This window comes from Drosophila willistoni, assembly GCF_018902025.1.
Source record: "Drosophila willistoni isolate 14030-0811.24 chromosome 2R unlocalized genomic scaffold, UCI_dwil_1.1 Seg167, whole genome shotgun sequence".
Lineage (NCBI taxonomy): Eukaryota > Metazoa > Arthropoda > Insecta > Diptera > Drosophilidae > Drosophila > Drosophila willistoni.
Window position 1 is genome coordinate 11,437,770 of NW_025814050.1, and position 24,859 is coordinate 11,462,628.

The 24,859-nt window shown below is 31.6% G+C and overlaps 1 long non-coding RNA gene across 1 annotated transcript in view; it reads left to right on the plus strand.

The window, feature by feature from the left end:
• The first annotated feature begins 17,000 nt into the window (after positions 1 to 17,000).
• The window catches only part of LOC26530065, a 34,864-nt gene continuing 27,005 nt past the window's right edge, over positions 17,001 to 24,859 (plus strand). The window contains exons 1-2 of the long non-coding RNA XR_001450565.3: positions 17,001 to 17,594; positions 23,682 to 23,686. This is a non-coding gene — a long non-coding RNA (uncharacterized LOC26530065). The remainder of the gene's footprint in view (positions 17,595 to 23,681; positions 23,687 to 24,859) is intronic.

Here is a 24,859-nt window from a genome sequence, read left to right on the forward strand (position 1 = left end):
ATTTACCATTTGTATGTACCGAATATATATATGTATATGAATGTATGTAATACATTTATTATATGATATATCTTGGTTATGTGTCCTTCGAGCCATACAACGACATTTGCCCTTGTATACATTCGTGTGTTGTGTGTACAAGAAAATGTTGTAGAAGGACATGTCAGTTGGGCAATTCTCTTGGGCTTTTTTCGGCAAATATCTTTAAATATTAATGAATTCGTAAAGATCAAATTTTTTAATAGAATTTGTACCCGAATTTACTTACACACTCTCACTCAAAACCTCCCCCCGCAACCAAATCGAATTTGACTCGATAAGGTCAATGGACTTAACAACATTTTCAGGTTGACTTAATTGAAGGTATGTAATTTTGTTTGTAACTCAACGATGGGAAAAATAAACAAAACTAATTGGTTTTCTTTTTATAGAACATTTTATTGTAAATAAACAAAAAGTGTGTAAAAAGAAAAGTTCCAAGTGAATTAAAAAGGCAGTATTTAATACAATTTTCCAATTTAGAGATTCTGAGGGCACAATTACCAAGTTGTGATTCAAAAATCCACTTGAACCACAATGGAAAAATATTTGGGATAGATCAAAGATTTTGTACTTTAAACACACACTGGTTTGATAAAATTCAGGAAGGTCAATAGCCGAAAGACAAGGTGTTTAAATAAATTAGGACTTTTATCGGGAATATGTCGAGTAACTTCTATTTTTTGGCTTTGTCTTATTCGATTTTTGAAGCCTCAGTCAGTACCTTGTCTCCTATAGTTCATTTTCAATTCAAAAGTATTCCTAAGGTATTTACGATGATGATGATGTTTATAAATACACAAAATCCTTAAGAGATTGACTAATTATATTTACGCCATTTTAGTTTATTTCATTTGGTAATATAAATGTACCACAAATTTAATATTTTTCACATTTTGTTATTTAAACAATTTCTTTAAGTGTTTTAAGTTTATTTAATTGTATCCATATGGACTGAGCAAGTCCTTTCAATACATTTCCTGCTTTCCCACAAAGTTGGGAAAACTTTTTTTTTTTTATTATGTATAACTTTTCAGTTATTCTTGAGAGATAAAATTGAAAATCCCACAAATTGTCTTGTTGGGCCATTGAAAGCCATTTCCATGAAAATCCCTAACAACAATCAACAGCTTGGCCCAGACAAAAGGCAGCAATCCCATTCACATGGTGAAAATGTGAGTATATAAAGCTCAGCATTATGTATCACTTTCGCCTGGCGGCTTGTTCTATGTTCTCGAGAGAAAAAAAAAAGAAATTAGACTACTGCCTACATCAACATAAAGGACTCCAACTCTCTGCTCGTTCCCTGTTTTTTTGGCAATCGACAGACAAGTCAGCTAGTCGTGAGTAAATCCTAGATGAGTCATCATCCAATGTTGCTAGCAGCATTCTCTTCTATGTTAGGATAAGATTTTAGCCTAATTAAGCGTAAACTTGGCTACACTTTCGGTTTTTTTAGCCAGCCAGACAGACAGACAAATGATACAAAGGAGGCAACCTCAAACTTTTTGCCTCTGATGGGTTTTTGGTGGCTGGCCATTACAAGGTTTTTCATCCCTTCACTCAACTCGTTTAATGCCATTTCCCTCTCATTTTATCGATTCGCATCCTGCCTATGTACCATTAGGATGATGTTGTCTGTCCAAAAAAGCAAAAAAAAAACACACACACACAAATGTTGTTTAGGTTCGAGCTGGAGAGAAAGGAGGCAGGAAATGGAAGTCTGTGGCTTGTTGGACCGTACAATGTGTTTTTTATTGGTCATGGACAACACAGCCTTGGCTAAAAGAGGAATGAAAAGCAGAAAAAACCATTTAGGATGGGCAAGAAGCAAAATGGTGAGATAATAAAATATGCAAAAGTGCGAGAAAATAAGAGAAAACGACAATTTAGTTAACATTTTGAAAGACGACGTTTACTTACCCTTTATTGTGTACTAAAAGCACTTTCTAATGCTTAATTTATTAGTGGCCAATAAACAATTAGGATAAAAATACTTAATTTAACTCATTTTCTTAAAAATATTCAAAATAACATCGGAAACTTTTCGTTTAGATGGAAATTGTATTAAGACATTAAGGAAAAGTTCCCATCAACGTCAATTATCTATTATACTTTAGCGTTTGATTGATCAATTTGATTATATTTATGTAATTTCGCACATAGCAACGAACCTTTGACCAATCAATTAGTTTCAATCTAAACACATCAACACACTCATCATCAACATTAGACTCATAGTTCGCATTACTCATACGCCCCGTTTGATGTGCGATTTTTAGGCCCAAAAAGTTTATTCACATTTTATAATTTAATTTTCTCACTGTCTGCCCAAACAAAAAAAAAACCACATACGTTGTGTTTAACTTGATCTAAATCTAGCCATCAGTTGGCCAAATCGCAAATATTTTATATATTTTCAATGTTTTGCTGGCGCTCTCTGTTTTTGCCCGCCCACTCAATTGGCCAAAACGGCACACGAATTTGGAAAGCTTCATATTGGGTCTATTTTATTTTTGCTATTTGTCTTTCTCTATGGGTATTTGCGGCATCAGGCGTGACGGTCAATGATCAACATGATGATCATCATTATCACCATCATCATCATCATGGTGAACAATTTTTAGAGCTGGTTTGGTGTTGACGCACTCTAATAATTTTTATAAACGTTTGCGAGAAATTTTTGATTTACCTTTTTGTTTTTTTGGCTATTCATTAAATAAATAAAGTTGGATTGCACAAGTTGTGCTGAAGACTGTATACTCTTTTTTTTTTAGTAGTAAGTTAAAGTATTATAAAAAGATTAGATGGGTGTCTAATTTTATGTGGGTTAAAGCATAAAGAAAATTATGGAAACTCTCAAGTCTTTTGCTTCACTTATCATCCAAATTTGATAGATTCCCTTATAGTTAGCTTTTTAGAAATAAATTACAAAGTTAAGCAATAAAAAATACAATCATGAGTAAAATTTAGTTCCATTATTATGGAATAAAGATGGCCAATTTGGTTGAGACCAAAACATACACCTAAAAACAAGAACCTCAAGCACTAGCTTAACAAAATAAATGTAGACTAAATATATTTTTGGAGTCTAAACTAAAAAAGTCTTCTGAGTTTTTTGATCTAAAAATATCCGAAATACAAGGAATTATGTTAGCTATATCAACGAAATATCTGCCGATATAAACTAGTATTTCAGTTGATTATATTGCAATATTCCTTAAAAGTATTGAGAAAAACAAATGAAAAGGCGTTAGTAAACTTATGTGTTAAGATTAACTTAATCTACTCTTTTTGTAAGATAAAAATAAAGAAAAATTGGCAAAAATTACACTCAAAAACTCATGCACTGTAATTTCAGCTTGGTAACTTTTCAACTCAATTGATTAACTCATTTTGTGGAGTCTTATCTACTTTCAATAAATCATTGTACTGTGTACATCAATCATTTATAAGCCAATTTTCCTTACCTTGTCATTGGCTGCTTAATAATTTAATTTAGGTGTAAAAAATTCAACACGCAAAGCTTTGTTTGTCTTAGGCATGCAACTAATATATCTGTTTGATACTTTTTTTCTTTCTTACTTTCATTTATCCTTTTTATTTTTTAGCTTTGTGGCGAAATTTTTCAATTTCCGCTATTGCATTGAGTATTATACTTTTGCGTGACTTTGCTTTCAAGAAATCTCATTTAAACAATTAGCAGCTAACTCTATATATATATATATATATATATAAATATATTAGTCATTTGAGAAAGCCACGCCCGCCCGCCTGGCTGTCCGTGTGTCATGTGTTGATTAATAGGCAAAAGCCACATACATTTATAGCAATCTTTCTCTCTGCGGGTTGCTGACCTGTCCATTTCCTAGTGCTTTGTTTTCATATGAAAATATAATATAATTATGTAGGTACTTACGAAAAATTCATTCATACAAAATAAAATGAATAACCATAACCGAAAAACAAAACAAAAAACAAAATTTGCATGCGAAAAACGCTTGGCTATTTTCATAAGAAAAATCACAAACAAAAAAAAAGAAAAATTAATGTTTTTCATTCGTGCTTCCTTGAAATAAAAACAAACAAATAAGAAAAATGAACAAATTCTCATCATAAATTCCAAGTAAAAATTTTAAACTTATAATGATAATTTTTTAATGTAAAGTGTCAACCTCCTCGGGGAAATGAGTCAATTAACAAATTGTTAAGAACAAATAAGATAAAAGTGGCCAAATGATGTTAATGATGATGAGATTTTCATTCGAATAGCATCGTAAATCACTCGAAATTTGTACAAATTGTTAGTTGAAATGAAAATTTATTACCTGAATAAGCTTTTCATGAGAAATATAAAGTGTCTTTGCATTATGGTATTATTTATGTGACTTTTTAGTGGCTTTCAAGATGGAATAAAACAATTGATGATAGCTAAGTAAGCTGTCTAGACTTCAACCTTCTTGAAGTTTAATCAAAAGTTGCCTTTAATTCTTTAACTGAAGGTTGGAAAGTTAATTTGTTTTAAATTTGGCCCATGCATCGTTTAGATAAGACCAATTTAAAATTGCTTTTTAATTACCCTTCTAAACTGTCTTTATGTAAAGAGTGTAACTTGTAGCCCATCCGAATCTGTTAGCCAACAATTTGCCCATTAAAACGTGTAGACGAAGGCTTGAAATGTTAAACTGCATAGTACAAAACTACTTAGAGGTCTTTAATATATTTGTAGTGGCGATTTAAATTAAAGTAGCGAAGTTTTTTGACCAAATCCTAGAGTTTGTGTCCATGATATACTTACATATCGAATTGGGAAGTTGCTTAAACTAATCAAAACCAGAATTAATATTCAATCAGGATTAAAGTTTAAGCAATTGATGAAAAAGCCTAAGTTAGAATTTGTGTTAATTAAGCTGAATGAAAAGTAATCTATAATTTTATTAATCATATATTAATACATTTTAAAGATTCAAATTTCACACAAGAAACAATGGCAATTTAATGTTAATCGGATTGGAAATAGGATTATGTTTAATAGATTTTATCCCCAGAAACAACAAAACAGCACTAAAATTAACTATATGACTCGTTTGAAATGTAAAAAGACTAACTAAGGACTCTATAATGGGGTCAGGCTTTAAATGGAAATTGCCCCGTTCCTTTTAATTTTAACTGAGATGTAACTAGTCTATGATATAAATAACTGTTCTTTGTTGATTAAATATCCAACATCGAATCCACTTATCCTAGGCCTCAAGCATCAACTAATTAATTCTATATCACTAAAAGTGTCTATTCAGATAACGCTCTCATGGCAACTGTCATTTACCTGTAAGAGCTGTCCTCTAAACCTAAATGTGAAACCTTTGATTGCCACTGTCATCTATTAAAACAAACATCAATCGCATCATTCAATATTAAAGGCATTCTTTGTTGCATACCTTTGGGGTCAAATGTGACTTATATCATACAATAACTAAAACAATTCTTGACAGATAAAAACTTTTTCAAGTTCTTACAGTTTGTTATAAAATAATAAGGACACTGAATCTTTGCTCAAACTTTTGCTCATACATATCTAATTCAGTTGCTTGTATGTCTGAGTTTGTCCTGTGATTGAGTGCCCAACATTTACACCCACACACATCACACACACACTCACACAGACTGACTTCAAGAAGCAAACAGCAGAGACCCAGGAAAATGCTCTCAAACAGCAACTCATTAATTTCATATGAGGCGTAAGGAACCTGGCAACCCTTCAAATGGCTTTGCATTAAAATTAATGCACTTCATTAAGACTGACTAGTTAGTCTCACCCACCTATTCAACTGCTAACCTTTAGAGAAATGTAAAGTTCAAGGTCTATTTTTAGCAACGAAAAAAATATCTGTCTAACACAAAAAACATTCTCTCGAAGTGGTTTTTCATTTGTTTGCCTTACTATTTTTGTTTTTTTTTTCCATTTGTTTTTACTATTGATAAACAACTGAAAAATCTCGTTCCACTGAAAAAGTCAGCATTTATTTTGCTGGATTTTATTTACAAACCAAATGCAGAACAGACAAATCTGTGCCGCATATTTTTCACTTTCAAGCTTTGGCAAAATTGCAATTGCTTTTGCGTATCTGAATCTTCATGGGTGTTTGTCTGATAAATATTTATGATAACAAAAGCCCAAAGCGTTGGACAATAGTTGCAAAAAATGTATATGTATATATTTGTTTTTTTTCTTTGTTTGTTGATTTTTCTTGGTGCACACAAAGTGATAAATTGAGATTCTTGCATGAAAATATATTTTGCATAAATTTGAAAGGAAAAAAGACAGAAACTATGCCAAACTACTATTACACACTTTGGAATTTCAGATTGCGGACTGGAATATATTCAATATTGAATGAATAGCTTACAAAATGATTTAGTGCTGGAAATGTGCATCTATTCCAATGGTCTTGTTCATTGCTTAAAAGCAATTACTGTAAGTCCCATTAAGTACGAAACTGTGAAGAAAATTAGTCTTAAATATCGCAAATTTCAGAGTATAAGTGTTAAAATATCATTCTTGAAGGAAATTTCCCTAATTTCCTCTTTTGCGGATCCGCTATTGAGCCACATCTCCTTTTTGTAGATTCATGTCAAGTCTAAACTTTAAACTCTAGAAATTTACGTAGACCACTTTTCGAATTGCTTTTCTATTCAAATGAAAATATTCTTTGCTTTAATCAAAAAGACTGCTTTAAAACATCTTATAACTTCTAAAAATTGCAATTGCTTTTGCGTACCTGAATCTTCATGGGTGTTTAACTTCTAAAAATTAGTCGATAACTTATCTTCCAGTCCTAAAATATTATAAATCATACTTGCACTTATATTTAATAACGTTTTGTTGCAGTCCTCAGTAGATGAGTTGTCTAAGTGGCCTAGTCATTTAGTCAACTGAACAACGAGGATCCGAGTTCGAATTCCAGGCTAGTGTATGGATGTAGTTTTCGTAAGGCGAAGGCCTTAGTTGCCAGTGCTTGTAAAATATAGTTAGGTTGATAGTTTACAAGTGTATCCTATACTTTTATACAATTCAATACAATACCGTTTTGTTATATCTTAAAATACACAACTAACAAATACATTTAAATGCCTTTAAATTACTCCCTACAATAGAAAGAATAGTACTTAAGTATTACTTTACCATGCGGAAATACTTTACCTTAGTCTGGGTTCAAACTGGACAAAAATAGAAATTACTTCTTAATGTAGATATCTAAGCAAATCTTAGCTTGGAACACTTTGTTTAAGAAACCTTAAGCTTCTATATATTTATACGAATGCAGACATAGTTAAATCTGATTAACACAAAGGGTCAGTCTTACCACTTTCAGTTTCTGGTTATGCTATTCTTCTTTCATGGTTTCCTTAAGATCATTCCCGGAATCTTCTGTTAGCGCCCTGCATTAAGCGCCATATTTTCTTGAAAATTTGTTTGTTTCGCACTTTTTGAAAGTTACGAAACCATCTGGACCGTGTACCGTGCGCCGTGGCAGAGTGCGTGCCTTCTGGCTGTGTTTATCATCCACATCCAACCCACTGCCACCCGCTGCGGCATATTTCTTTTTTTTCTTGTTGTATTTTTCCGCTGCAACGCGTGCATTTTATAGTTTTCGAGTTGTTGAGTGAAAATATTTTATGAGGCGTTCTAATTTCCTTTTTGCTTTTCCATTGTGCAAAGCGACTTTTTTTTTCGCTCTTATTTCGTAGTTGCTCTTGCCAAAATAATGGGGTGGGGAAGAGGGGATCAAATTGTAATTCACACTTTGCCTTTTTGTAATTAAATCATTAGTGTGCGCAGAAAGCGACCTTTTGGGAGCACTAAACATAACATTTCACTTATCTTGCGCTGACCTTTTTTTTATTTTTTGTTTTTATAGTGAATTTTGGGTACTTTGAACCATTACATGAAAATTACGAAGGAAAAATTGAGTAATTTTCATCGTTTTTTCGCAGTTTTTCAGTGTCGTGTCGGGCTCTTTTGGTTTGCTTGGTTGATCTCATGATTGTGTAAGGTCTATGTCTGGATTATACCCCTCTCTGTCGCTCCCTGCTCCTCTTGTTGGTCTATATCTTTCTGAATGGGTATGCTGTTCGTGCCTTCTGGACTGTAAACTGTGTAATCTCTGCCTTCTTTTTGTTTCTTGAAGGTTTTAATTATGGCAATTGCATTGAGAGTAGGTCAAGTGGAGGAAAAATTGAAATCAAAACAAAACTAAAATGAATAAATCTATTTTCATTAGTCAAGATCAGGAACCATGCGAAGGTCTCTGAACTGAACCGAAAACATATTTTTTCAAAATATATTTTTGTATGTATGTATATATTTTCAGCAAAATTTGCATTACACTTATATATAGCTAATCGTGTCTAAATAAAACAATGTGTTTCAAAATTGTTTATGTAAAGAGATTATAAAATTTTTCAAACATGTAAACTAAGCTAAAAAAATATATATTTTGAGTATTTAAACAAAAATATCTTACTGAAAGATCTTAAATTCACATATTATTTCAAGGGCAATGATTTTTAACAACAAGTTTCACAAGTTTTTCAATGAAAAGTTAAAAAAAATAAGTAATTAGAGATGTCATCATCATAAGGATAAAATAGAAGTGTGAAGAATGACTTTGACTACTTACTTTCCACAGTCTTTTTGATAGTCTTCCATTTCCTGGAGATAATACAAGTGATCCCTTTCAAAAACCAAGATTTACTTTTCATTTTTTAGTTATATAAAGTTGCAGATATTGTCGGGAATGAACTCTTTAATACGCATGAGAGCCTCGAGGCATTTTTTCTATATTTTTTAATATCAGAAATTAATTATATAAAGAAGTCCTACAAAGGAAAATATGTAATTTTTGGTACAAAAAATTAGTAGAAAAATTTGTTTTTATCAGATTTCATATAAGCCAAATAAATAGGAATTAGTATCTCTTATTACCACTGTTAATAGCACACTAGTTATAGGTACATACATGCATACCTTAAAACCACGAATTAAACTTAATTTGAGTGCAAAAAATTATCCAATGCTAATTCCAAAGATATTTAAAATCTATATTTAATAGTTGACAATTACTTTTAAGTACCAAAATGGCAGAACTCTTTAATGAGAATAGCTTTCCCTAGAATTTTCTTCGAAGATTTTTATTTCCTGATTATCCTTGTTTAATACCCTTTTGAACTTTCTTTAACTTGCTGCATAAATAAACTACTGATGTTATGCATATATATATGTATGTACATGTATATATAATCTCCATCTTCTTTAGCCTCATCTCATTATCAGCTCTTTCAACCCAATTACCAACTAGCAGTTGCAGTTTCTTGTCGTCTCCCACACATCGTCATCGAAAATTCATGTAGACCCTGCCACAACTCATAAAAAATTTCTTATTTCGCTCAATTTGCAATTGCAACGAGACGTAAAAAATCATATCACCGACTAGACTAGACGAAGGCGAAGGCGGCACAGCCCACGGTCCCCGCCCCTAGCCCTCCTCTACCAGGGGGGTTGTTCTCTTGGCACACCCAAGAGGAAAGTTGTACTCCCATGTAAGTCGTTTCACTTGGTGTGTGGCAAGCGAGATATTAAATTACTTGCAAGGCAATTGAAGTGCAGTTTTTTGAATTTCCCTTCAAGTGCAGTCTGAAGACTTTTGACTAATCAAGTGGATGGATGACACATACTTGCATTTTGCAGTGCCTCTAGAATTATTTCTCAAAGAATACTCTTTATTTTCTTCTAACTAGTTCTTGGAAATTCTTTGTCAATTTGATTTATTTAATTCATTTCATAGAGTGCATTTTGATGCTTCCAGATGTAAAGAAGGGATTCCAAAGATTTATCTCTATCATTTTTGTTGATCTTCTGTTTACATATTTCGACATTTGATTTCTTTTTCTTCTACTTTCTCGTGTAATTAAAAGCCCTGCCTCGACACAGAGGTTCGTGTGTGTGTTGTGAAATAATTAATTTATGCGTACATTAACCGTTACTTGATAATAAACTACGCTGAGGCAATAAGAAGATTCAAAAGTTAAGGAGTGGGCATCTTGTCCCCCCCATCCGCTTATCTGTCGCATTTGAAAGCCGATTAAGAGTCGGTGTCTTGGCAACCACATTTCAAGTGCGGACCAGAGCTTGAGCTTGTCCAACAAAGGGGGTAATCATGCAGTGGGGGTGGGAGATGGGGGTACTCTTGTAATTATGGGTCGGACCACATGTGCTTTATAGTAAATAAGAATAAACACACATACATACAACACTCAAACCCGTACTCATTTTCTTTGTGATTAATTGTCAACATTGGAGGGAAGCAAAATACATCGCGGGTTCATTGGGAAAGACTCATTTGTGCTTATAGTGACTATTCAAGTAGTTGATGTCGGTTTGAGGGCGGCACTAAAATGCACATTAATGAAGATTTACGATTCTGTACGGATATTTATTGAAGTTGCCCCAAAGGAATTGTCGCATAAAGCTGTAATGAAAGATATATCTTTTAAGAAAAACTCCAATGACTCATTTTCAGTAAGGTTATTAGTTTAAATAGTCACAAATATGCAATTGTCTTAATAGATGTTTAAGGCTCTAGTCTTTTCTTAACTACTTATCACAATACTTTTATTAAAAAATCATTTTTTGTATGGTTAATAATATTCTTAGTGAATGTCTTATAAAAGAAGCCTTTGATATTTTTAGTTAAGAAATATCACAAGTTAGTTATTTTTAATTCCACAAAATGGCAGACGCAAGTAAAGTTTAAAAATTGAAAAGATTAAAGTCTGAAATACTATGAAATATCTTCAGAGTTAACTTAACTGAAGCCAAATTGTTCATTTTGTTCATTTGCTCCCATAAGAGTCTGTTTTGCAAATTCATGTATGTTCATTTTTGCAGATTTAAACCAAATTTGTCACTATATATACTTTGGCACCCGCAGACCTTCACTTTTATACGCATTGTGAATGACAATATAAAGAAAAAGTTAACACAAAAAACTACTTGACTAACTTAAAAGAAAAAAAAAAACGCAATGCTTGGACATATTTTTACCAACTTCATTTACGACAGGAAGAAATCCATCAACACGATTCTTTGGACGGCCTTTAGGCCATTACAAAAAAAAAACTTCAAACTTAAGGTCATCAGATCGACTTTGAATTACTCTTTACTCGGTTTGTTGTAATCAACAGTTTTAACAAAGTTTCTACTGCCTTCATTCTTAGGACTATATGCATTTATTGATTTAAGTCAAATAAATGTATTTGTTATTATTTGAATCCAAAGACTTTTCATATCGATTTTTTAGGATATACCTAAATATTTAACTATAAGTATAACTCTACGTATTCACAATAACGTTTATGTTTTAATAACATTACTTAATCAAAGATGATATTGATTAAAAGACACAGTTAATAGTGACATGGGGAAAATTGATAAATAATCTAGTCAGATTTGTATTTAAGAGGCGAAATACTTGTGAATTTCTACTGTACCAATAAATCTGCTGCTGACTGTATATCTGTGTTGATTACCGATTTACAGTGCCCTAGTATCTTATCTCTCTTTCCCTCATCAGTGTTACACATGCATATTCTATGAAAGAAGGAGAGAAGGCAAGTGTTTGTTCTACCTAAATACTTTTAAAGCCGTAGAATCTTCCTTCCAAAAACATATAGTTCCGAACTACACAAAAAAACTTAAATTAGTTTCTGAACTTAATTTCAATATAATATCTGTAAGATAGTAAACATATACCCTCTCACAACATTGCCTTACAGGGTATTATAACAAAACTGACAGAAAAACATGGAATAAAAGTTGCATTTAACACTCGCTTTCTTTGCGGAGTCATGTTGTAATTTCTGGCCGATGCCGGGGCCCTTTTACATTAGCTGCCTAACCTCTCTGCCCCGTTCCCTTGGCACCCTCTTCACCCTCATCTCGTACACACATTTTGCTGCCCCTCTTTGCATCGCTGTCTCTCTATCTTTTCTACCATTTTACACTGTCACGGGAAATTGTTTGTTTTAACATGCGCTGCGCGTTTAAAATTACATGATGAGCAGCATTTATCAAAAACGAAGAAAACAAAAAAAAAAAAAATAAACGAAAAGGGAATGAAAAAAGTCTATGGTAGATGAGGATGATGAGGAGGAGGAGCTGATGTAGGGTCTTCATCTTGCAGATCCTACGCAAGTCTTCTTTTTTCTTTATTTTCCTTGCATTGCGTTTCTTTTGATTACGATGTGTATATTTAGCTGACTCTGTCTGCGTTGTCTGGGATCTTGGGGTCGTGCATTGGGGTCTTGATTCAATCGAATCGAAATGACGACTGCGAACTGAGCAGAACGGAGGAAAGTCAGCCCCCCGTCAACCGTTTACTGTCTCCAACTACTGGGCAATCATTGGCGCTGACTTCCAACTTGTCTTTCTGTCTGTCAGACAGATCTGTCTGTCTGTCTACGGGTCTTGGCCGACCGACCTATGCTGATTTCTTGGAAAGAAATTATGATATTTCTCTTGTGTGTTAGTCTGGTCTGGCCTCTGGTCGAGTCAGTTGAGATGAAACAAAAGTTCTTTTTCCCCTTTTTTTTGTTGTCGGTTAAGTAGCCACCCACTCGTACTTAAGATTTTCTGGTAGCTACTTGAGACTTGAGCATATTTAATTGGAACTGACCTGTACTGGACGTGCCAGGAAAGAGCGATATAATTGATAAGACTGCGTTTTTAATGAGGGCATCAAATTGTTGAGAACATGTCTTTGAATTGTTGAACTTGTTGTGCTCCGAAAAATGATAATTGGCTCTGTCTGTCTCTGAATGATTGAATCAAAAGCAATTTGTGATATGAGTAATTTCACATCTGAAGGTTATAACCAGCAATTTTACTACAGAAATTAGTTAAGCTATTTAATATCGATAGAACATTAATTATTTTCTAATTGCTTAAAGCTTCAGTGTCTAGTATTTTTCCAGGTAAAATATGAAATAAACAATTTAAAATCTTGTTAACTTGGTTTAAATAATAAATTATATTAATAAGCCTAAATTTGTATCCAAGGCTAAGTAAACCTTTAATGGAGCCCTTATGAATAAAATAAAATAATTCCATTTTATGTAAAATTGTAAGATTGTAGATTAAAATCTACCTAATCTTTTTCACAAAATCCGTCATCAACTAAATCTGAACTCATCATATCATATATAAAATTTACAAGATAAAATAATGTTAAGCTTTCTAATTGTAATTTTTATCTTCCGGCAAATCGAAGAGGATTTGGCAGCCAATAATATTTTATTATCATCAAGTCTAATTAATTTAAAACAACCTATATGAATTAAAAAAAAAGAACACTAATTTTGTAAAAGAGAATTAATTTGAATTTAGTCTGTGAGTCAAAGGACTTTAGTGTAAAAATCCAAAATAAATAATACAATTATAATTAAGCCGCAAAAATGCAAAGTATTTCAATTTAGAAAACTTGTCATCGCTTTTGAACAGTGTAGATTAGATCTTAAAAGTAAACCCAAACAGAATCTGTAATATTTTAGCATTTCATCTAAGTTTTCGACATTTTCTTTACCCAAATGGCAATCAGTAATCTGCATTGCTTTTGGCTTAACAATGATCATCCCAACCCATATTCCAAACATATTGACACATATGTATAATTGGGTTTTTAACATCAATTGCATATGGTAAGTAAGTCCCCCCATCTTCCCCTCTCCACTCATTTAAATACCCAATTTGGGTTTGGCCTATTTTCTTTTTGAATTTCTTGTTTTCATTTTCTGGTTTCTTCTTTTGACTTGTCGTCCAGCTGTTTGCATGTTGTAATTGAAATAAACAAATCGCATAACCACATATTGAGGGTATTACAGCTTTGCTTATATGTTTGTAACCAAAGTAAATTTAAGATAATATACAATACTAACTAACATCTTTATATGATTTAATATACATATAATGATTTTTATATATTACAGATGTGATCTAACAAGATTTACAAATTTTCAGTTTAATTATTCTATAATATTCTATATTATTTTTTTAATAACGCTGAATTAGCTTATCAGAGAATTGAGTTAGAAATAGTATTTAAATATCACAAACTTTATAGTTTTTTGAAAAAAATTTTAAAGTAATCTTCGCTAATATTGTAAATGCTTTAGATAATATTTTAGATATGGATTAAGCGATTATTGTAGGTGATTTTTTAGAAGTTGATATGGTAAACCATCTTTTGTATTAACGAATTTCCTCTCTGAAATCTTATTAAAGTCAAACATTTAAACTATTTATTCCATTTCGATGAGTAATATTATTGCAAAGTGTTAAATGTTTTCTCCTAAAAAAGTCTATAAGATTTCCCCTTAGTAGGGTATACGAATTTCATTTGCTACAAATTGTCTTCCGGTATGTTTGTTGTTGTTTTTTGTGTTTTTTTATTTTTTGTTTGTGATGATAAGAACAATGTGAGACTGCAGAAGTTTATTTCAGATCCGGATTTTATATATATGCATGTTTCTTTATGTTTTGTTGCATTATCAGAAGAAATGTGCCAAAAGTCGCTATTTTATAAAATTCTAAAAAAAAAAACAACAACAATATGTTAAAATACTTATAATTTCAAATGCATAATTCATTTATAATAAAAACGTTTCCACACACGGTAAATGAACCACCCGCAGTTCTGTTAACACCTGGAAAATAACATAGACACGTTGAGATAGAGAGAGAGATAAAACGAGACAAACAGCGTGAGAGAGGGAGAGTTACAGACAGTCAGAAAAAGAGAGGGAGAGGGTGAATATGTTTAACATTTGCCTTTGCATTATTGTGATTGTGTTTGCGTTTACATTTGCTTTTGTGTTTGGTTTTGCATTTTTGTTTGCCGTTTTTGTGAGTGGCGCCTAAAGAGTTGCCAGATGGCCGCAGGTCCAATCGAATGATTCAACATTATGTACTTTGGAACTGCATTGATTTGTCATGACTTTAGTTCCGATTTCCAGGGGCGTTTCGATCGAATGCGGGTTGAATGTCTTTGAAGTGCTTTTTGTTCCCCCCGAATAACGTTAATGTAATTTAATGAGTTTCTTGTGATTGTACAATAATACACTTTAGATGTCCATAAGGGTAGTTTGTTAGTTTGTGCCACATGCAACATGATCGATCAGCGGACAGTAGACACACAACATACCACAAAACATCATGGTAATGTATATTTAATGTGGGCTTTTCTCTTGTTTGCTGTGGTTTTATCCAAACACAAAACCCAAGTTTTTAAAATTGTCAGGGTGGAAGAACTTTACCTTCTGCTTGAGTGGTTAATATTGGGCTAGGCACTTAAGTGTGTCTTGTGGGAACTTTGACAGATGAAATATTATGAAATATGTATTCCAAATAAATTAAAAATTGTATAAAATGGTTTTCATTGTGATCATCTACAAATTGGAACTATTAAAAAAGTATAATTGATCCATACATTCATAAAGAAAGTAAGTCTAGAAAAAATAAATATTGAAATTCAGAAATTTATGGCTTTGGATTAACGGTTGTTTATTTTTAAAGTCAAATGTGCAACCGTGCTAATAAAACTGTGAAATTACAGGTATAACATTGTAAAATCCAGGTATTCCAAAAATAGGGTAAACTTTATTTCTATTTCTGGGTCTTTTATGGGTACTTCCACCTAAGCAGCTGCTTCGTTACCTTTAGCTTAGGTAGTTTTTCGCATTCATTATGCATAGAAGAATTTGTTTATAACTTGAGTAGACCCAAATCAAACTTATTTGATAAAAATAAAAACTTTTATACATAGAAAAACTAAGGTTGAATGAAATAGTCAAAAAGCTATTTTAGGAAGACCAAAAGTACTAATGAGTTGGTCAATTTTTATATTGGATTCACTTTATATACACTTCGTAGAACAACTATTTAGGACTAAAAGTTAAGAAAATAAAACCATTTATCTGCTCTAGAAAAACTTATTTAAAACTTCAAAGATTGACGGTGAGGCAAAGGAGGATCTAGGACTTTAAAAATGGGGAACTTTGCCCCGCAAAGCATGCAAAAGGCTGAAGAGTATTCATTCTTCTAACTTTCTATAATAATAACAACAATTTTAAAATTGTTTGTAAACATTCTAAGCTTTAATCCATTTCCTTATCCACAGAATAAAGCAAAACTGGTATATATGTTTTAAAAATCGAATTTTAAAAATACTTATTGCATACTTTTGGGAGCAGATTTTTTCCATCTTTTTTCTCCAACTTCTAGATTCTCCTATCAAAAAATACCTCTAAGCAACTGCTTTACCCATTAAATATTCCCCTTACAATCTATTTAAACTCTTATTAACTTCAAATTGATTTTTAAAGCCTCGTTTTTAAATAAAGTACCATATACTATAACCATGATAATCGGGCGTGACAGATATTTGTTTTTAGGCGTTGACCTTTACTCTAATTCTGATGGCCTTACCAAGATGGAATCTTCAGTTGCAAAGTTTGCCGTTCTTTTTTCGCTTTATGTAGTTTGAATTCCCAACTACTTTTAGCGTTGAAAAAATGGTATTCTTCAGAAAAGTCTGCTGATCAAAAATCGTATAAATTATTAAGAGTACGAATACTACAAAAATAATTGAGATTTCCTCAAACTGTTGAATAGTATTAATATAAAAAAAGGCTAAATGGGCATCTCTGCGTATTGTATTTACATTTGTTTTTACTTCACACCCGCGCCCTCTCACGCTCTCACTCACTCCACCATAGTGTCTCGCTTACTCTCACTCTCTCTCTCTCTCGCTTTGTGTGCGCTTGCGTTTCTGTTTCTGGTTTTGTTGTATTTTGTTCATGCAGCTGCTTCTTATTTCTCGTTATTTAGCAGAGCGACAACAGTCGATTTAACATTTCAGTTCAAAAGATTTTTTCGCGCTGAGCGGTTGTGCGGAGCGGACGACCGAGAAGTCTCGTTCCCTCTACGGGTTTTCCTTTCAAATATTGTCCCAAAACACTTCACGCACACACACAAACACAGCCACATCGAATCAAAAGGTTTTTGTTGATATTTTTTCGAAAGAAAAGTCATCAAAGAAAATAAAAAAGAAATACGTAAACGCGTTATACGCCGAAAATTCAAAACGAAAACAAGAAAACAAAATTGAAAGTGAAAATTTGTCGTCTAACGGTTAAACAAATACAACAAGCGACGCGCAAAGAAATTTTTTGAATGAAACGCTGAAAATAAAGGAAATAAATTAAATAATTCAAATCAGCAACAAAAGGCAAAAAGAAAGAAATTCATAATAATTAGTATTACAATTTTGGAGTATACTAAAGTGTTTAACAGTAAAAAATTAACGTGATTTGGTGTGCAATAAAACAAAACAAAACAAATTTTAATATTGAGAAATCCAATCAGAAGAAGAAGAAGAAACAGAAAGCATCAGACATACGAGAAGAAGAACTACTACCGAAATCCCGGTCCATCCAAATAGGTAAAAAAAAAATACACATAGACACACACACATGCAAAAAACGGTATACACACGTTATATTCAAAAGATTTTGCAGTGTCTCTTCTCCCACTCAAGCTTCTCCTACCCCGTTCCCCCTCCACCAACACCATGCATTCATAAATGAAAGCAACAACAACAGCAACAGCAACAATTTTGTATGTGAGAGATTTTCTATGTACAGACTCCAAAAATGAAGTTTTTTTTCTTGGTTTTTAGTTGTCACTCCATGTGAGAGAGCAAATGTAAAACAGAGATGGAGATAGACAGAGAGAGAGCGAGTTTTTAACAGTAAGGAGAGCAGCAGAGAGTTGTGCAGCTTCCTTACAAAATGTTTGTTTGTGCGTGTGTGTGAGCACATTTTGCACGAGTTGCAGGACTTCCTCAGAAACATGTCCTTTGCCACTCAAATTGTGAGTGTGCGTTACAGCGACGAATTTGAGTGCGGAAATATTGATAACAAAAAAAGAATTGCATTTTGAAGTTTCTTTTGGGCTTACAACATCAAAATTTGTGAATGAAAATGAAGTTTAATATTCGAAAATCTAAAAAGTCTTTTTAATAAGTGTTTGTTGTGGAGTGTTTTTTTTTTTTATAATATATGGATATTATAAACTTTAAAAGCAATTCAATTCAAGAAAATTAAATTTTAATGAAGTAAATATTGCAAATATTTCAGTTTTCTGTGGAGTTTTTCTAATTATTTTACATATTTTTGTTCAAGGGAAATAACTCATTCAAGTCGAAAACATTAAAGTAAATATTGAAAATGTTTTAAAAAAAAATATTCTATGTAATTGCTATTATAAGAAAATAAAAAAAATTGTTTTTATTTTAATAAAAATGATCAGTCACCTTAAAAAACAGTATTTCAATTTATTTTTTATTAAAAATAATTATTTAATTTTATAATAAAAATCAGAAAAAAATACCTTTTGTTCCTTTTGTCAAATTTTAAAAACACAAATTTCTTTATTTTTAAACTTAAATTAAGGAGTCGAAAATCTATAAATGAAATTCGTAAGAATAATTGTAAAATCTGATTTTTATAATAAGACAAGTTTTTCGTCTTAATGTGCGTCTCATTAAAAATTCTTCAATACTCTACGGAAGCATTTTTGTTAAACGATATTAATTTTAAAGAAATTCTTAATTAGCAAAAAAAAAAGTACGCTAAAAATTTCCCAAGAAAAAGTGTTTCAATTCATATTTTATACAAACTCTTGAAAAAGTAAACAAAATGTTAATATTTCTCTAGAATTAATGGTTTAATTCAAGCTTTTTGCTTAGATAAATAATTAAACAAGTGTTTTTGTTTGGGATACATAATGATTTTAGTCGGAAGTATCAGACTCATATTTCCTTACGATTTGTTTGAACATCTGTTCGTTGTTGTTGTTTCTCTTTGAAATTGTATACTCTTTTTTTTGTGGTTTGTAATGCTGCTTATCAACAATCTCAGCTGATTTTTTGCCTTTATAATAATCACAATTAATTGTATGGCAATTTGTTGTTACTGGGGTACAATGACACTTTAAACAAATACATGTACATATGTCTGTATTATATATTCGGACTTTAAAACATTGTATATACTAAATAATTACGTGTATTATATCACACAATTTGTTTTATTTCGCTTTTGCTGTTGTCTTTATAAATTGTTTAACATTTTGTTTATAAACAAATCGCAGGCAAACAAAAAACAAAAAGCCGGCAGTTGAGCATATTTATTAATAATTTTTTGTTTTCAACGAAGCATGAGGTAAGAGAGAGATAGAAGTAGAGAGAGAGAGAGAGGTACACTAGCAAACTGATAAGATTAAAGGTAATTTTACGTGTTGCTCTATGGACCATCAAAATTTTGATTTCATTTTTGTGGTCTTTGATCTTTAAGAATTGAGAATCTATAAAGCAAGGTAATCGTTAGGTCGAATTTATCCAACTTACGCACTAATTTTTTTTTATTATTCCAATTCTAATATCGTGTGCGTTTTATTATCTTTCTCTTTCTTAATTTTTCTTTCTTTTATCCAAAGTCAACATATTTAAAGAACAATCAAAGCAAACGAAAGAGAGAGAGAGAGAGAAGGCACCAAAAAAGCGGGTGAAACTTTTTTCGACATGATCAAAACAAAACAAAGCAAAAAAAAACACGAAAAACGTAAAAAAAACCAAAGAAACAAGTCTAATTTATAATCGTTTCCATAGAGCTAATGAGTTTGGTTAGTTTTTTTCTCGACTCTGGGAAATTGACTAAATAAAGATTGAGATCTATTGACAGCAAAAAAACTCATGTCATTCTAGTGCAGTGAAATTTAGCGAGCGTCAAAACTCGTGTATCCGATAGATAGATATGTATGTATGTATATATCTATGGCTTATACCCTTAGGGTGGCCTAATCAACGTTTGGTTTGTCTTAAAAATATTTTTTTCTGTATTTTTCTGTGTTATTAATCTTTTGCGCGATGCTTACAATTTGCAACACGTTTTTGTGTTTGCTTTAAACTATTGTTAACTTTCCATTTCATTTGAAAAATCGTGGAGTTCTTCCACACAAAAAATTTCAAACTGAACGCCCTGGGCCAAATGTTGGTAGATAAAACAAGGTCAAAATTAACAAAACAAATTTTGATAGACTAACAGAAAACTTCAAATGGTTTTCCCAAGAGATATTGCACTATCAACTTATTAAGAACAAAATTCAATTTGTCTTCTTTTTTTTTTTGGAGTAATTGTTATTAAAAGTTCTCTTAGAACTTTTTCATTTTGTAATGAAAAAGAAGCGAATGCGCCTACTTGACACATTAAGAAACTCGTGCAAATGAAATTTGTATGGAATTCCTTTTGATGAAACTCAAGTTTCATTAAATATTTATAAATATTTGCATTCAAATTCCTACGAAAAACAAAATAAACCGTTTTCACTACAACGAAGTTTTTGTGCCCTATAGATACTTGCATCACTAAGTCTTTTAGTCTTATACTATTAGGAAAGTGGAAATACTTTAATTAAAATGGAGTTTTGTTTTTTAACCTATATTTGGGGTTGATTTCATCCACATAAAGCTATTTTTATAGTTCTATACACTGAAAAATTCTTCAAGTTCCATAAAAAATTGATTATAAAGAATAATGTCGATTCAGATAATACAAACTCTCACTCTGTCCCTTTCTATTTCCCCATTCCCCGCATTTTCCCCATTTTTTCTTTGTCATGCCCTTTCTATGTGGACAATTAATGAAGCTTTGTGAAGTCAGCGTTCAAGCAGAGACCATTTATATTGGCTATAACTTGTACTCTAACTAACCGATCTAAATAAAATTTGGGAATTCGACGTTTTACAGTAAAAAATTTCGTATTAGTAAATTTCATAAAGATACTGTAACTCCTTCATATTTTTCACTGAAGTTATAAATAACTAAAATATCAAGTTTCATTCCAATAGCTTTCAGTTTTTCATGCTGAAGGTATATAATTTATAAGGGCGGTAACGTCTCCTTCTGTACGTTACAAACATCTCATTAATTTTATAATACTGTCTGCAAGGGTATGAAAAGGACTACAAAATTGTAATAACAACAAAAGTCTGAGTGCTACGGAACTCCTCATCATTTTATGCAAATTTTCATGTGATGTCAGGTAGATGAAATTCTGAAAAACCATTCCACATACTTACGGTGACACAATTATATGACGTAGGGGAAGATGCCCTCAGGTGTACATATGTGTGAGTGTTTTTTATGACTTTTTTCATTTGCATATGAGTCAGTCGCTCTTTCTTCCTCTTGGCTGCTGCTTTTAACCCATATTTTGAAACCCCCCTTAAAAAAAACTCGAACTCGAAGTCTAACGGTCCTAAAATTGTTATTATACATAAGTATTTATTTCTTTTTGTTTTTTGCTGTTTGTGAAGTGCGCAAAAGTTGCTGGCCTCGACTTAAGGAGAAGTGGAGTAAGTTTTCTGGCTAAAACAAAATAAATAGTCAACGAAAGTGCCGTTAGGTGACCCCCCTCTTAGCCCAGCCAATAGGCAAGCCTCGAGGGGATCTTAAACAAAAAACACAACAACAAAAAAAAACTATAAAAAGCAACAAAAAAAAAACAAAAATTTGCATGAAATGTGGTCATAAAAAAAACACCAAACACAAAGTGCCAAAAATGAAAGAGAAGAAAAACTTGTTAGAAAATCCAGCAAAAGAAAATTAGAATTTCATATTTCCAGACCTACCCAAAGAATTTAAGTTCAATGGACTAGTAGTTACTAGTACTTACCAAAAACTTGATTAGAATTTTTAGGAGAGGACTCCTACTTGAAGTTCAAGTGCTTGATTCTGTTTGAACATTTTTCGACACTCAACATTATCATAATTACCATGACTAACCGCGCCCCCCTTTTTTGTTTTTTGTTTTACTCTGCTGTATTATCAGCTCAATTAAACAACTGTGGGCCAAAGTTCTGTTAATAAAAGTTTCAAAAACACTTTTATTGACGGTAATAATATTGATAGACAAGAATGACAAGAAGAATGACATTACTTAAAGGTGGCAACGACTTTGTCTTACCCTGTATAGAATAAGGATCCAAATTTAAGTAAATAAACAGTCTTATGTAAAATGAATTCGGACACACGACCTCGAATGCGCCTTGATGATTCATTGCCTAGTTTTTGTATAATTAACAAAAATAATATGTATGTTTTAAGCGGGATTAAAGCTAAAAGTAGCTGTTTTCGGCTAAAACGGACAATTTTTGTATCGTTTTGGACTTGTCAACACTGCCAACACTAATTAATTAGTCAAATTTATTATTAATTTACATAGTGTTTAATTTAAAACGAGATTTTGAGAGCGAAATTTATGATTATAAAGAAGGGAAAATTAGTTTTTGATATACAAATATTAAAAAACAGATAAAATATCCTTTATTTTTCCAATTCTATTGAACTAGCTTACCAACTTTAACATATTAAGAGATCTATTTTAAAATTTCTTGCTTAGAGGATGGGCATATCTTGTGCTGATATACTCTTGATAAACTCGTTTGTTAACCTTTTTTTTTGGATTACGGGGTATAAAAACTACAAATTGGTTGCCACTTTTTGTAACAGAATCTTATCAACAAAAAGCCCATCATAATAAACTGAATGGATTACTGATTAGTGATTACTGATTCAATACGTCACCGATGTGAAATTTTTGTAGAGGTTCCTCTGAATTTTTTTTGATGACAAACTTTATGATTCTCATGAAATGGCGAATGAATCTCTAACGAAAAAAAACCCAACGAGTAGATTGAGATGGAGAGCGAGCGAGAGAGAGAGAGAGAGTAAGATGTAGAGACAGGTGCTGAGCAGCTCAGCTGATTGATACGCAAATTGCTTAACAAAAGATACAGACAAACAAAATCATAATAATCAGTTGTCAAGCGTTTAATTTATGATCTGCGAATGCCATGTTAATTTTAGCATTAACTTCGCATATAGAAATATATACGTACATATATAGTGGCATCAAGTGCGTCACAATCGTCCGATAATTTCATAGTATAAAATATAGTAAACAAACGATCAGCAATTGTTGGACTGATTGCAAATGTTGTATTCGCCGCATTTCTAAGGCTTCTCTCGATCACGTCCAAAAGCAATTGTGAAACCGCTCAGCTGATTTATTTATTTAGCTAAAATGCGGGAAATATATAATTCAACAAAGTTTTTCTCTTATCGTCGACAGATAACATAGAAATTAGTCAATAAGTGCTTTACTTAATTAGTCAGAACATGATAAAAACTTATTTTGTGTGGAAAAAAATTATACTTAATCTGCCAACTGGAAATGCTAATTAAACAAAATGTTATTAACATAAACATTTTGTTAAACATATATTCAAATCTAAAATAAGATAAATGCTTAACGAATAACAAAAATTGATCTGATAAATTGCAATTAAAATAGTCACAACATTAAAATTTAGTTAATTATTCAATAAACCTAAAATACAATTTTGTTTTTTCCTAAAAAATAATGTGTTTTTTAAACAAATTTTTCTTTTTATTTCTATTTGCAGTTTCGGTGAGTGAAGAAGAATAAGTTAAAGGAGAATTAAACATAATAATTAAGTTTGGGTAAGATTTACTAAGAGTAAAATGGTTACTTCTTATCTCTAGGGAGAATTTAATAAAGTTATATGATAATTCACATAATGATTGTTTAGAATTGTCACTATAGATATATAAAAGTCCCCTAAACAAGTCAGTTTGTTTTATTAAAGTTGCTTGGTGTATTCAGATAGATATATTTAGATTTGAATGACTAACTTATGAATGATTAATACACAATACAATGGAATTATTTCTCCCATTTTCTTCAAAATTTGGTGCGGAATCTCCCACTATATACCTAATATATTTCAGTTCAGTATTTGGCAAAACGTTGAATGGAATCAAGTAATCCCCCGGCAGTAGTAGAATATTCCAAAAATATGACTTGCAAACTTTCAAATCAAATCCCAATTATATATAAGTTAATATACATTATTTATTAAGCAGTTTTCCACTACTTTCTACTCCTTTTTTTAATGTAAGTAGTTCTCAATCTTCTTAAGAAACTTTTTAATTATCTGAGAAAAAAATAAAAAAGTAAATTTCCAAAGTTTTTTGCACAAGGACATAAAAAATTATAAAAAAAATGCCAAATTTGTGTAAAATTTTTCAAATTTCATTACAAAATTGTAATCTCTTAAAAAATAAACCACTTGAAAATGTCTAAAGCTGACAAAAAAAAACAAAGAAAATTTTGGCTTCTTCATCTTCATCAATCAATTCAGATTTGTGACCTTGTCAACTTCTATGTCTATGTTTTATTGTATCTATTTTGTATCTTCATAGTTTTAACCTTCCGAAATTCAAAACGCCTACGTCAGTTTCCATTTCAAATGTTAAACTCTTCATTCGTCTGATATATACCTAGTAAATAGGCCTAGCTTGACAACTTCAATTGAAATTGATTATAAAAAGAAGAACAATGTCACAGACACACTAAAAATATTTTAAATTAAAAATTATACAAAATTATTTAATTAACACAAAATGCCAAAACAGCTTTGAATATTTTGTTCTCTCTCTCTCTCTCTCTTTATTTCATTGGATTTTTCCCAAGCTTGAGGTTTTTCTTTGACAACCCACACACACAGAGAGACTGAGACAAAAAATCAAAAGACAAATTGTCATGATATGATATCTGATT